The 12,131-nt window shown below is 36.0% G+C and overlaps 1 pseudogene; it reads left to right on the top strand.

Moving 5' to 3' along the window:
* Positions 1 to 1,699: 1,699 nt before the first annotated feature.
* On the top strand, positions 1,700 to 2,468 carry LOC139038092 (ganglioside-induced differentiation-associated protein 2 pseudogene; annotated as a pseudogene).
* The last annotated feature ends 9,663 nt before the right edge of the window (positions 2,469 to 12,131 follow it).

Raw genomic sequence — 12,131 nt, 5'->3', positions numbered from 1 at the left:
GGATCTAGAGTACCTTCCATCACTTAGTTCTTTCCAAAGAAATTTAGATTTATAAAAACGGCAAGTTGGAAACAGTTTTTCTCTTGAATCATGATCAACATGTGAGAAAACCTACCAGTTTATGTATTCTGAGATGTAGTATAGAGATATATTAGAAATGACTTTTGATTTGTGCCCCAATTCAGCACATAAGGAAATCTTTCTCTATAACCGTACTGTCCAATATGGTAGCCACTAGCACCATATGGTTACTTAAATTAAAATTAAATAAAATTGAAAATCTGAGTTCCTCAATTGTACAAGCTGCATTCCAAGTACTAAATAGCCTTTTGTGGCTAGTGGCTACTGTACTGGATCACAAAGAATACTTTGATCATCTTCCATCATTACAGACATTTCTGCATTGCCCATGAAAAACCTAGAATATCATCTCACCAACTGCATTCCAGTTGGACAGTGCTACTCTATGTAATTAATAGAAAAATTATACATGTGGAACATGTTCCCACTCACGCATTGATATGGCTTTGTTCTAACATCACAAAATATGTTGTCTTATATAATCTAAAGCTTTATCATTAGGGAAGGAAACATAAAGGAAGATAAATTAAGAAATTTCCTGGAAAATAGGAAATCAATAAATTGCTCTCCAAAAAATTATGACCTTCCTTTTAAAAATTATAATTGTTGATAATTATGAATAACTTTTCATTTCTATAAAAAGTTTTTACATTTTTTTTACTGCTTTGTTAATGATTTTATGTACAAATGTTCCCATAAAATTATATCTCCTAAATTAATCTACAATCTTTGATTTCTCTATATAATAATGTGAGACACACTAGGATACTAGTCTATTTTTCTGCCTTAATAAGTCTAGTATTCTGAAAATAACACATCACTTTTGATAACAGAAACTCCTGTAATGCTTCAATGTCATTGCTATAAAATTTTGATATGTAGCACTGCTACTATTTACAAATGTAAGGCATAAGGGAAAATAGGTATTGAACATTTGGTCTAATTCTATTTATAATAACTTCATAAATCAATATTCAGTCAATACTTGAACTTTTCCAGTAAAGTAGAATCCCACAATTAGTTTTTATGGGCTTCATTTAATCAACCTATTCATTTGCAGATTCTAGAAAATGCCAGGTGAATTCATCATATTTCTTGCCCTCAAGAAACTTATGGTTTAGTGGAAGGCTTCAGACAAGTGAGCAGGCAATTACAATAAAGTATGAGAAGTACAGCCAAATGGTGAACTATTGATGTTAATGAGAAGAAGAGTAACTAATAATTATTATAATCGCTGTGCTGTGCTAAGTTGCTTCAGTCGTGTCCAACTTTTTGCGACCCTATGGACTGTAGCCTACCAGGCTCCTCTGTCTTGGGATTCTCCAGACAAGAATACTGGAATGTGTTGTCATGCCCTCCTCCAGGGGATCTCCCCAACCCAGGGATCAAACCTGTGCTTCTTTTGTCTCTGGCATTGGCAGCTGGGTTCTTTGACACTAGGGCCACTTATTGACCTTTTATTACGTAATGGGGGCTTTGACATGCTGGGGCACTTTCCATAGGAGTTTAGCCCACTTTCACTGCCACCTAAATGAGACTAGTGTTAGTGGCCTAAATTCTCCAGTGAATATTGAATTGCTGAGAAGTTTAAGAAAAGACAAGCTAAATATCTCATTCCATGGGTCCCTTGGGCGAACCTTCCCAGTTTGTGGAGGTAAATGCATTAACAAGCTGGGGCAACTTGTGTGATGATGAGTTAAATCCTTCTAACACTGCAGCTGAAATGTATCAGGCAGATACTTTATAATAAGGATGTCAATGGAAAGTAATTTTTGAAAAGGGTATGTGTTATAGTCATTGTGAATACCAGCAAATGAACATCTCACAGAGAATATTGTGTCAGACAGCATCTTCATATTTATAGGGGACCTCCAGGAACTTAAAGGTTGTTGGACAGGTGAACTAAAATTGACAAAAGAATATGATCTAGCTGGCCCATTCATCATTCACACAGTGGAAACTAAATACAGGGGCTTCTGTCTCAGCGGCTGAGAGTTTCCTGTACAGTTGCTCCAGAAACATTCACCAGCTGGCAAAAGAGCAGTCAACATCTCCTGTTGGGTCCTGTATCATCAGTTCTGCAAAATGAGGTTATTCTATAGAAGATGCAACACACATAGCACTTTACTTAAAAGCAAATTGGTAGAGGCTCATTGGGAGACTATTTAAAAAGTGACATTTGCTGTTTCTGAACTTGAAGAAGCTACTTTCCAAAAGATGCTACCTCTTTATTTCCAAAGTCATTAAGGAATTATAATTGTCATTTCACACTTAAAATTGCTGCAGATACTGGCAATGCAGAAAGAGAGCCTTTGGTACCTCTATGGAAGATTAGGATAAATGAAAGTCTGACACCCAGAAGGACAGGTGGCTTGAGAAAGACTTGAAGAAGGTAAAAGTGTGAACCTTGTGAGAACTAGTGGAACAACATAGGAGTAGAATAAAGTCCCTAAGGCAGGAGAATCACACGTGACAAGTTAGAGACATGAGGAACACAGATTATCAGAGTGGTAATACAACACAGATCGTTTCAAGCTGGGGAGACCATCATAAGTACCACAGCTTTGCTCTGAGTAAGAAGGACAGAAATTTAAGGGCTTTGAGCAGGAGATGTTATGATTAGACCTCCATGTTTACATAGTTAGTACTGTCTAGCTCATGGAGGCTAGACTGTAGTGGGACCAGAATTAACTGAGAGATTTTATTAAGAAGTTGTAGCAGGAATTTTGGCAAGATGTTGTGACTTTGTCTGGGGTTGTAGAAATGAGAAGAGGTCAGAAACTGGATTTATTTTAATTTTGAGCTAATAGAATTTCCTGAGGAATTGGATATTAAGTGTGAGGAAGATACTTCCTTTGACCTGGCAGCAGTGTAAATGGAGTTGCAAATAACTGAAATAGGAAAAGTGAGGATGGAGTAGGCATTGGGAAGATCAAGACTGTAGCTTCAGACATGTCAATTTTGGGATGTCAACTGAGCATCCAAGCAGAGATGGATATATACATCTGGACTTTGGAAAGATACCTGGATGAGAGGTATAATGTGATGGTCATCAGCACAAAGATAACATGTAAAGCCATGAGACTGGATGAGATAACCAAAGAAATGGGTACAGACAGAGAAGCAAAGTGAAGTGGGATGAAGGCTGAGTTGTGGGGAACTCCGACATTAAAGATTAGAAGAGAGAATGACAAAGGGAGACTAAGGAGTGACCAGTAAATGAGAGGAAATGAAAGTGGAGTATTCTAAACACAAGTGAGGGAGGGTATTGATAAAACATGTGTGCTCAATTGTGTCAAATGCTGACGACACTTGGAGTAAGATGGGGAATAAGAAAGCTTGGATATTAGTAGAGAATATAAGTAAGAGAATCAAAAGGCATGTTTGAACTGCACACTTGGGCAACTGAGTGTCTAGTGTTTCAATTCAATGAGTTAAAACTTGAATCCCAGGGTTATTCAGGCTCTATGGTGCCCCAAAGGGGTGTCCAGTGGGGACCCATGTTGGGACAGGTAGAGAAAAGGGTGAGAAGAATAGCAATAGCAGCTGAAGTGGTAGTAGGTGCCTTGGTTCCTTGATCAAGAAAGACTTCCAATGGGGCAGCATCAAGACTGGGAGCCTATGCCTGTGACACCTCACAGATATCAGAGATCCAGCCTGAGCACACACAAGTGCTAGCAGAGTCAGTACCAAGGCACTAAACATTGTCCATGCATTACTGGAAAATAAAAGTGTACACTTGGACATTGCAATCGAGAATATCAGAGGGATATTAGAATTTTTCAGAGTTTGAAAATCCCTGGCTTTAAAACCTACTGCAACATTTCAAAGCACATATGCGTAGAGCACAGAAATTAAAGTTAAAACAGCTGCATGTACAGAAAAAAACACCATTTTCTATGAAATTTTGGGTCGATCAGTTATAAATAAAAAAGGCAATTTTGAAATTACTTGTTTCCTTGCAATTGAAGGTACAGCTATACCATATAGAAACAAATAATGAAGTCACTTTTGTGTCTTGTACAATCACCAGTAGTTATAGAAAATGTCAGTAGAAGCCTTAAAATGCTCTTTGTAAATTTATAGTTACATGCATATATTAATTGCATTATATTTATATATTAAAATTATAACAACATACAAAACTGATTTACATGAAGAGTTAAACATCTCTAGAAAAATTGTTCCTCAAGAATTATCAGCTCAAGATAATACTAAAAATTTTATTTCAAAACAATTTATCAGAAATGTATTACAGTATTTTCACAGTCTATAAAATACTCTGAAAAGTTCTAGTAACAACTGCATCAGCAAAAAGATCCTTTTAATCAAAAATTACTTGCACTCTTACATTGCCAAGAATGACTAATGTCACCTTAAATTATGCTGCTGAAAATGAGTTGTTAATGTCTAAATTCTGATGGTCAAATTATGAATATTCAGAAAAGTGAGCCATAAAATTGTGTCAATCAAGATATCACTTAATTAAGTATTATCATTATATTATGTTATATATAATTACATATAATTATACCAAAATATTTTCTTTTGCAATTTTTATGTTTGTCATTATTCATGTATTACATACTGTTGTTATTATGTTGTATAAGTACTAAAATATTTTAGAAGAAAAATATTTGCTTTAGTACCTCTAACTACTTTTTTTCCCACATCTTAAGGCAGTGACCACATTGTTGCTTGACATAGGACCTCACAAACTAGATAGCCAGCTCTGTTAAGTTGGTTTGCTATGATGCACTATTTCAGAGAATAGAAAGGTTTTGATAAAAAAAAAAAAAAAAAAGGGAAAAAAATGGTCAAGGTAGAAAGAGTACAGAGAGGTTTGGGAATAAGTGTAAGGAAAAGGGTAGCTGAAGTATGGAGGATGTTCACATCAGGCAGTGCCCAGAGACACTGAGAATTGTACTTAAGATCAATCAATCGGACCAGTGAAAAAGTGTCAACTTGAGTAGACCCTGCAGATCCCTCGATGACAGAAGTGGTGAGTCACCTTTGCCTCTTTTGTGTTAGGTATATGCTGGCCAGTTGCAATGCTGTTTCTCAGCTAGCTGCCAGCCCCAGTTCCTTGGGAATCATTGACTTAATTCTGGTACATTAATAAGAATTCACTCCTTCTGCAGTATTAACATTGAGTTGCCCATATGACAGGCATCTTGTGCCTTCATTCCTTGTGACCATTGCTTTAGGGCTTGCTCAAATATTTTTGAAACCAGTCTTTAAATTCTCTGTTCTTGGTTTGCTATTAGATACAGCACGTCTGCCCTTTCCTCACACAGCCAAGTGTCTGAAAGTCTGATGATCCATGCTGTAATTGTGTCTCCAAGGGTCCTGTTAGAATGTTTACAAGCACATTCTATTCTAAATTTTAAAATAAAATGTTTCAAAGGGATTAAAAAAAAAAAAACCAAGATCTTTTGTTTGGAATCACACACACACACACACACACACACACACACACACACTCTCTCTCTCTCTCTCTCTTCTATGATAGGCATGAAATAATCCAGAAGAAACCTATGTGCAAGCTCTGATATGGGGAGTTAGTAGAGAGAAAGGTCTGGAAAAGCACGTTTCTGAAAAGTGGCAAGAAATTCAGCAATTAGCAATTAAACAAGATTTTCTTTCCATAAACAGCCTCAGAATTTAAATTATTTTCAGGTAGCAGTCATACCGAGCCAAGAATTTCAAAGGAAATTTAGAGAAGGTGAGCTGGAAGAAAGAGATGCTGGAGACCTGCTTAATCAGATAAAACAAACAAATATTAAAGAAATACTTAGTAGAACTAATAAGAGTATCAAATTTAAATCTACAGTTCCCTCCCCTCTATGTAAAGATGTCTTTAATATGGTAATGGATGTCAAAGGGTGGGGAGAGAGGAGCAATCACATTCAATATGAGATAAGAGGACTCCATCATTTCTGCATATGAAGCTTTAGACCTGCATTTTATTTCAAGTTTGGTGAACAGCAATCAGTTCCCATTTGTGATTAGTCTCTGTCTTTTCACTGAAGAGAGGGTTGAGACAGAGTTTTAAAGGTTATTCTACACCAGACAAAAGGAGTACATGAAAAATAAAAGGCTTTTCAAATGATCTAAAGTGCACTTGAATCTGCCACTTTGATATCATTAGCAAATTGTGATTGATTAAGTATCACAGTTAAATCTCTTACAAGCCTTTTGGAATAAAAGGGGGTATAGCAAGTGTGGATATTCCCAGTATGTGGCATTATTTTCTAAATGTAGAGTGACATTTTTTTCAGGTTGCATAATCCTATCTTTTACTCCTGAAATTATAAAGTTAGAATCCTGAGGGTATTTGTTCCTGAATCAGCGTTCAAGCAGATGACTGTCTTGCTATTTCAGACTGGGGATTCTTAACAGCCTTGGGTTAGTGCTAAAGTTCCACTTCCTTGATAAAACAGAATCTGAGCCAAATATAATTTATTTGATTGTTCTTATAGTCACTTTTTTAGTTATAAGTGTTTACCTACCATAAGGTTAGTCCATCTCAACTAAACAGTTTGAGGAAACTTGTTTCCAGTGCAAGAAGAGGCTGTTTGCTTTAATGTTGGTTTAAACAAAAAGGCAACAGAAAATTCACTAAATCACCAAAATTCTCTTAAATATAATTATATACCTGTGAAATCAAGGTGGCTTGATATACAAGGTAGTCTTTAATCCACATCTTTTTCTGATGGTTTTGGGGGTGAGAGAGTATTTTGTTGTTTTACTTACTAAATTCTATCTGACTCTTTAGTCACTCCATGGACTCTAACCCTCCAGGCTTCTCTGTCCGTGGGATTCTCCAGGCAAGAATACTGGAGTGGGTTGCCATTTCCTTCTCCAGGGGAATCTTTCTGACCCAGGGATAGAACCCGCATCTCCTCCATTGGTAGGCAGATTCTTTACCACTGAGCTACCAAGAAAGCCCAAAGGAAGTATTGAGTCAGTTCAGTTCACTCACTCAGTCATGTTCGACTCTTTGCGACCCCATGGCCTGCAGCACATCGGTCTTCCCTGTCCATCACCAACTCCCGGAGCTTACTCAAACTCATCTGCATCGAGTTGGTAGAAGTATTAAGGGAAACAAAATGAAGGACGTTGTGTTACAGACTGCCGCAAGAATATGGAATTCACAGATCACTTTTTAAATATGTGAAAGTGGAAGCAGTAGGTTGCACATTTAAACAATATGGAAGGAAGATTAAGAAATTGAAGTCCAGCTGTAGTTCTGCCAATTGCTGGCTATTTCACATGGGCCTTTCATTCCACTTCTCAGAACCTGAATTTGCTGCTTTGTGCTACCTTCCTGGATTTGAATAGAGGACCCAGAATGAGATTTTTCAGTATCCTATCTACCGTGACCCATTCAAAGCTATTAGTAGGATGGTAAATAATAGTTGCTTCTCTATGAAGGCATTTGATAAGATCTGACTTTTGAAATTGGATGTGACCCCATGATTGGCTCTAGCCCCTGTGAAATATGAGTGGCAGTGACATCGGTCATTTCTAGGGAAAATCATGAACCAATATGTGATTTGTCCCTGACATGATAACCATGGAAAATTATGTCAAGATAGAGCATTTGTAGTCTAAGTACTTGTATAAATAGTAATGTTCTAAACTCCCTGCTGATCCACAATGGATGTTTTGCATAAAATGGTAAATCAACATTCAATATATTAATAGAAACCACTGCAAAGTTAGAATAAATTGTAACTGCAACATATTATATTTGTCCTGATTGGTACAACATGTTTCTCACCCAAATAATTTCTTACATGAAATAATATATCCATGTATTTAGCTTATATTACAGCATAAAAACTTTTAAAATATTTTTAAATATAATTTTAATTAAAATTATTAATAAAAATCAATATTCAACCTTGGTACAATAAACTAGCTAAGAGGATTTTTGTGTCTTTTACATCCTTTGTGGTGATTACAGTTGTGTCAAATCTTTTTACTTGGGTTTCAATGTGATTGTAATTCACCATCCTGATAGTTAAGCAATAATCTCTAAAATTTATATCTTCCACAGGCCACTCCTTATTCTTGGAAGCCTTATATTAATGTCTTCTTTCTAAAATTCTACTCAACTTATTTTCAAAAACATTCACAACAAGTCTATGTGGCTTAGTAAGGGCATATAACTTTGCTTTACTTGAAGTGCCTGAGAAAGTTAGATTTCTCATCCAGCCATTCACAGACATCCACTTTCCCACTATTATTTCTCCCAAGCTACTGTTCCTGTCTAGTGATCTCCTTTCTACTACATCTCCATCTTGCTGAAACCCCACTATCCCTATCTGTGGAGGAAAGAATGGCAGAATTTCAAATTCTCTGCATAGCAAATTTGATACCTATTTCTCATTTATTTATTCAAGACATTGCCACCAAATGCCTACTGAATACTTGGTGAAAGTGAAAGTTCAGTCGTGTTCAGCTCTTTTGGACCTCACACAGTCCATGGAATTCTCCAGGCCAGAACACTGGAGTGGGTAGTCTTTCCCTTACCCAGGGGATCTTCCCACCCCAGGGATTGAACCCAGGTATCCCGCATTGCGGGCGGATTCTTTACCAGCTTAGCTACCAGGGAAGCCCGTATTGTCACAGATACTGTAAATAGAAAGTGGGATGTGATCTTGGTCCTTAAATCTCAATCTCAACATTTGATGAGAGGTTTAGATGTTATAGGAGTACATAAGAGAGTCTTTACACTCGGCTTTGCCTGGAGGCTTCCAGGTTGTGAGGTCTAATCTGGGAATGCATCAGAGATTTTGAAGGGATTCGGGAGAGAATGGAGAACAGAGGACAGGGTCTGGACAGAGGGAATATATAACAAAGCTCCTAGTTAAAATATCATTGGTTTTTCCAAGAATATAACTGACATAGTGGGCCTGAGGAAAAATTCTTGTTAAAGGGCAAATAATGGACTAGCAGGATTGTGAGAATTAGATTTAAAAGTAGACACCACTAGTCTAATAATAAAAAATAATTATGTTATGTTTAAGAATGTGTCTTTCCCCTTAGGGCATTTCCCAGCCAATGGAAGAATTTTTATATGGCAGGGATCAGGTCTGTGTTTTTGCCAGTTGACTTTGGCGACAGTATGGAGATTTTCCTAGATGCTGAAATATCAGTCAAGAGTTTATTATATAAAAATAAAAGACAGATGATGGCAGTCTGAATTAGGTAGTGATAAGGTGGAGAAAGGGGCTTCCTAGGTGGCTCAGTGGTAAAGAATCTGCCTGCAATGTAGGAGACGTGGACTCGATCCCTGGGTCTGGGAGATCTCTTGGAGGAAGAGTACAATACCACTTTATATCAAAGACTTGAGCTTCCTCAGATTTTGGTATACAAGGAGGTCCTGGAAACAATCTTCCTTCCACAGATAACAAGGAAAGACTTTACAACAATCCACATCATTTTGATTAAGGCAGGTGTTTTAATTTATATCTTACAGATGAGAAAACTGATGCTGAATTGTTAGGTGACCTGCTGTATTTTATCATGACTAAGCAGAGGAGTTCTGACCCAAATCCACATTCTCCAGTTCTTAATCACTTATACAGAGTTATTGCAGGTTCCAGACCACCACACTAATGGGAGTATCACTATAAAGTGAGCACATGAATTTTTTACTTCCTTGTGCTTATAAAAGTTATGTTTATAATATATTATAGACTATTAAGTATGCAAAAGCACTGTGTCTAGAAAAACAATGTGCATACCTATTAAAAACTAACACTGTAGGAAAAACTGATGCCAATATACTTGCTTGACAGTAGGTTGCCATAAACTTTCAGTTTGTAAAATATGCCTGTTCTTTTTACATATATTATATATATATGTATGTATATATATATATATATTTTTTTTTTCTTTTTTAACTGCAAACAACTGTAATCATAGGGTGTGTAATTTTTAGTGTCTGCCTTCTTTGGCTTGTAAGTTTTAGTGTCTGCCTTCTTTGTCTGTATGTTGTTGTGACAGTAATTTAAAAAAACTTTTTTGACTCTTTGATATTTTAGTATATAAATACACTGTAGGTTACTTGCATATTTGCAGGTTGATGGGCATTTGGATTGTTTCCTGTTTTATGTGTAATGGATAAAGCTGTGATGAATGTTCTTCTGTGTGTATTTTGGCACAAGTATGTGCACATTGTTGGGTTACAGGATTATATGTATGCTCATTTTAATAGATACTCTCAAATATTCTCACAAAGTGAGAAAATTAATTTGTAGTTATAGTTTGTAGTTTAGTAAAGTAATATTCAAGTCTTTTGACAATTTTTGAATTAGGCTGTCTGTCTTTTTAACCCTAATTTCTAAGAGTTCTTTATGTACTCTTAATGAGTTCACTGTTGTATACATGCATTGCAAAGTTGCTCTCTCACTGTATGACTTGTCTTTCACTTTCTTAATATTGTCTTAAAATGAACAGAAGTTTTAAATTTTAATGATCCATATTACAAATCTTTTTCTGTATGGTTAGTGCTTTTTGTTCTGTTTAACATATCTTTTCCTGTCTCAAGTTCATGAAGGCCTTAGCCTGTATTATCTTTAGTGAATTACCTTTCAATTTTAGATTATGATCCATTTGGAATTAGTCTTTGAATATACAGTGAGGTACAGGTCAAACTTCTTTTTTTCTATTTGAATATACAGTTGACCCAATGCTACTTACTGAAGATTTCTTTTTTCCCTAGATTGCAATACTACCTTCATCATATAACAATTGACTGTATGTATGTGACCCCTCTATTTTGTTCTATTTGTATATGTTATTGAACTACTTGTTTCAGTCTCTCTAGGTTTATTATAACTTCAAACATGCTTCATATATATTCTTTGATTTTATCTTCTTCAGTGTTGTCTATTCTATTCTTGATCTATTGCATTTTTGCATCCATTTAAAATAATCATTTTGAGACTGTGCAATAATTTAAACAATTATGTAATAAATATTTATTGCACTATCATTAACTCCTTTTAGTTTACTTTAATGAGACTTTTAAAGATTTAAAACTCACACAAATAGTACATTACTGTTATCTTGACACTCATCAAAATATCCAGTTTCTGATTCTTTTTTTTTCCCTTATGTATAAAATATGTGGGCTGCTTTTTACTTATAGTACTAAATTGCCTGTGACACTAAAATATTGTTTTCGTTAGTGTTTTGCATACTCAGCATCAGACCTATTCTTATCTCTCCAACCTCTCATTCCTTATGTTCCTTTATTTGTACCATTCGCATATATCCTGTTGGAATATGTTTTTTATCAACTTTATGGGAAAATAGTTTTTTAAAGGTTAAAATATGCTATATGTGGCACTTCCCATCTAGACAAGATTAAATGGACTCTTCTTTCCTCTCCCTCTTCACTAATACCACTATAAATGCTAGAAATAATGTAACAGGTAACCAAAGGAGGACTGAATGGTAGAAAGAAAGAAAACTGACTAGAAACTCTAGGATAATAGGAATAACAAAGTGGCAGTACATCTTATAAACCACCACTCAAAAGAATAAGATGACCATCTCACCTCGCTTCCAAACCACCAACATAACCACAGAAGGTGGCCTAGGTAGGCTCATTTCTTCAGGACAAGTTGATTGAATCAGTCAGTCAGTCACTGTATCACTCAAGCAGCAAAGCAATATAGACTGATCAGGAACCTGGGTGACTATGCTCTCCTTCTCCACTGAACATGAAAGCCCCCCTCCCCATTAAGAGACAATGTGTGGCTGGGTGGAACCAGCAAGATGTAACTTCCCAAGAAGTGGCTTGCTATGGGAAATAATTTTGTCTGTTCAGATAATAGAATTACTTTCCCCAGCAAGAGATAAATGACAGCCCAAACTTGGGAAATTCTTGACTCCTTTACCCTGCATGAGGAGGGACCAGTGGGGATCATAATAGGTAAACTAGATTAACCAAAACATCACCATAGATAATCTGTAAAATAAATTTCCTTTTGAAGCGTAGTTCACAAATGTAGAATAGGATCAGTATG

The sequence above is a fragment of the Odocoileus virginianus genome, chromosome 13 (assembly GCF_023699985.2).
Source record: "Odocoileus virginianus isolate 20LAN1187 ecotype Illinois chromosome 13, Ovbor_1.2, whole genome shotgun sequence".
Taxonomy (NCBI): Eukaryota; Metazoa; Chordata; class Mammalia; order Artiodactyla; family Cervidae; genus Odocoileus; species Odocoileus virginianus.
Note: the sequence above shows the minus strand (reverse complement) of the source record. Positions and strands in the feature narration are given on the sequence as shown.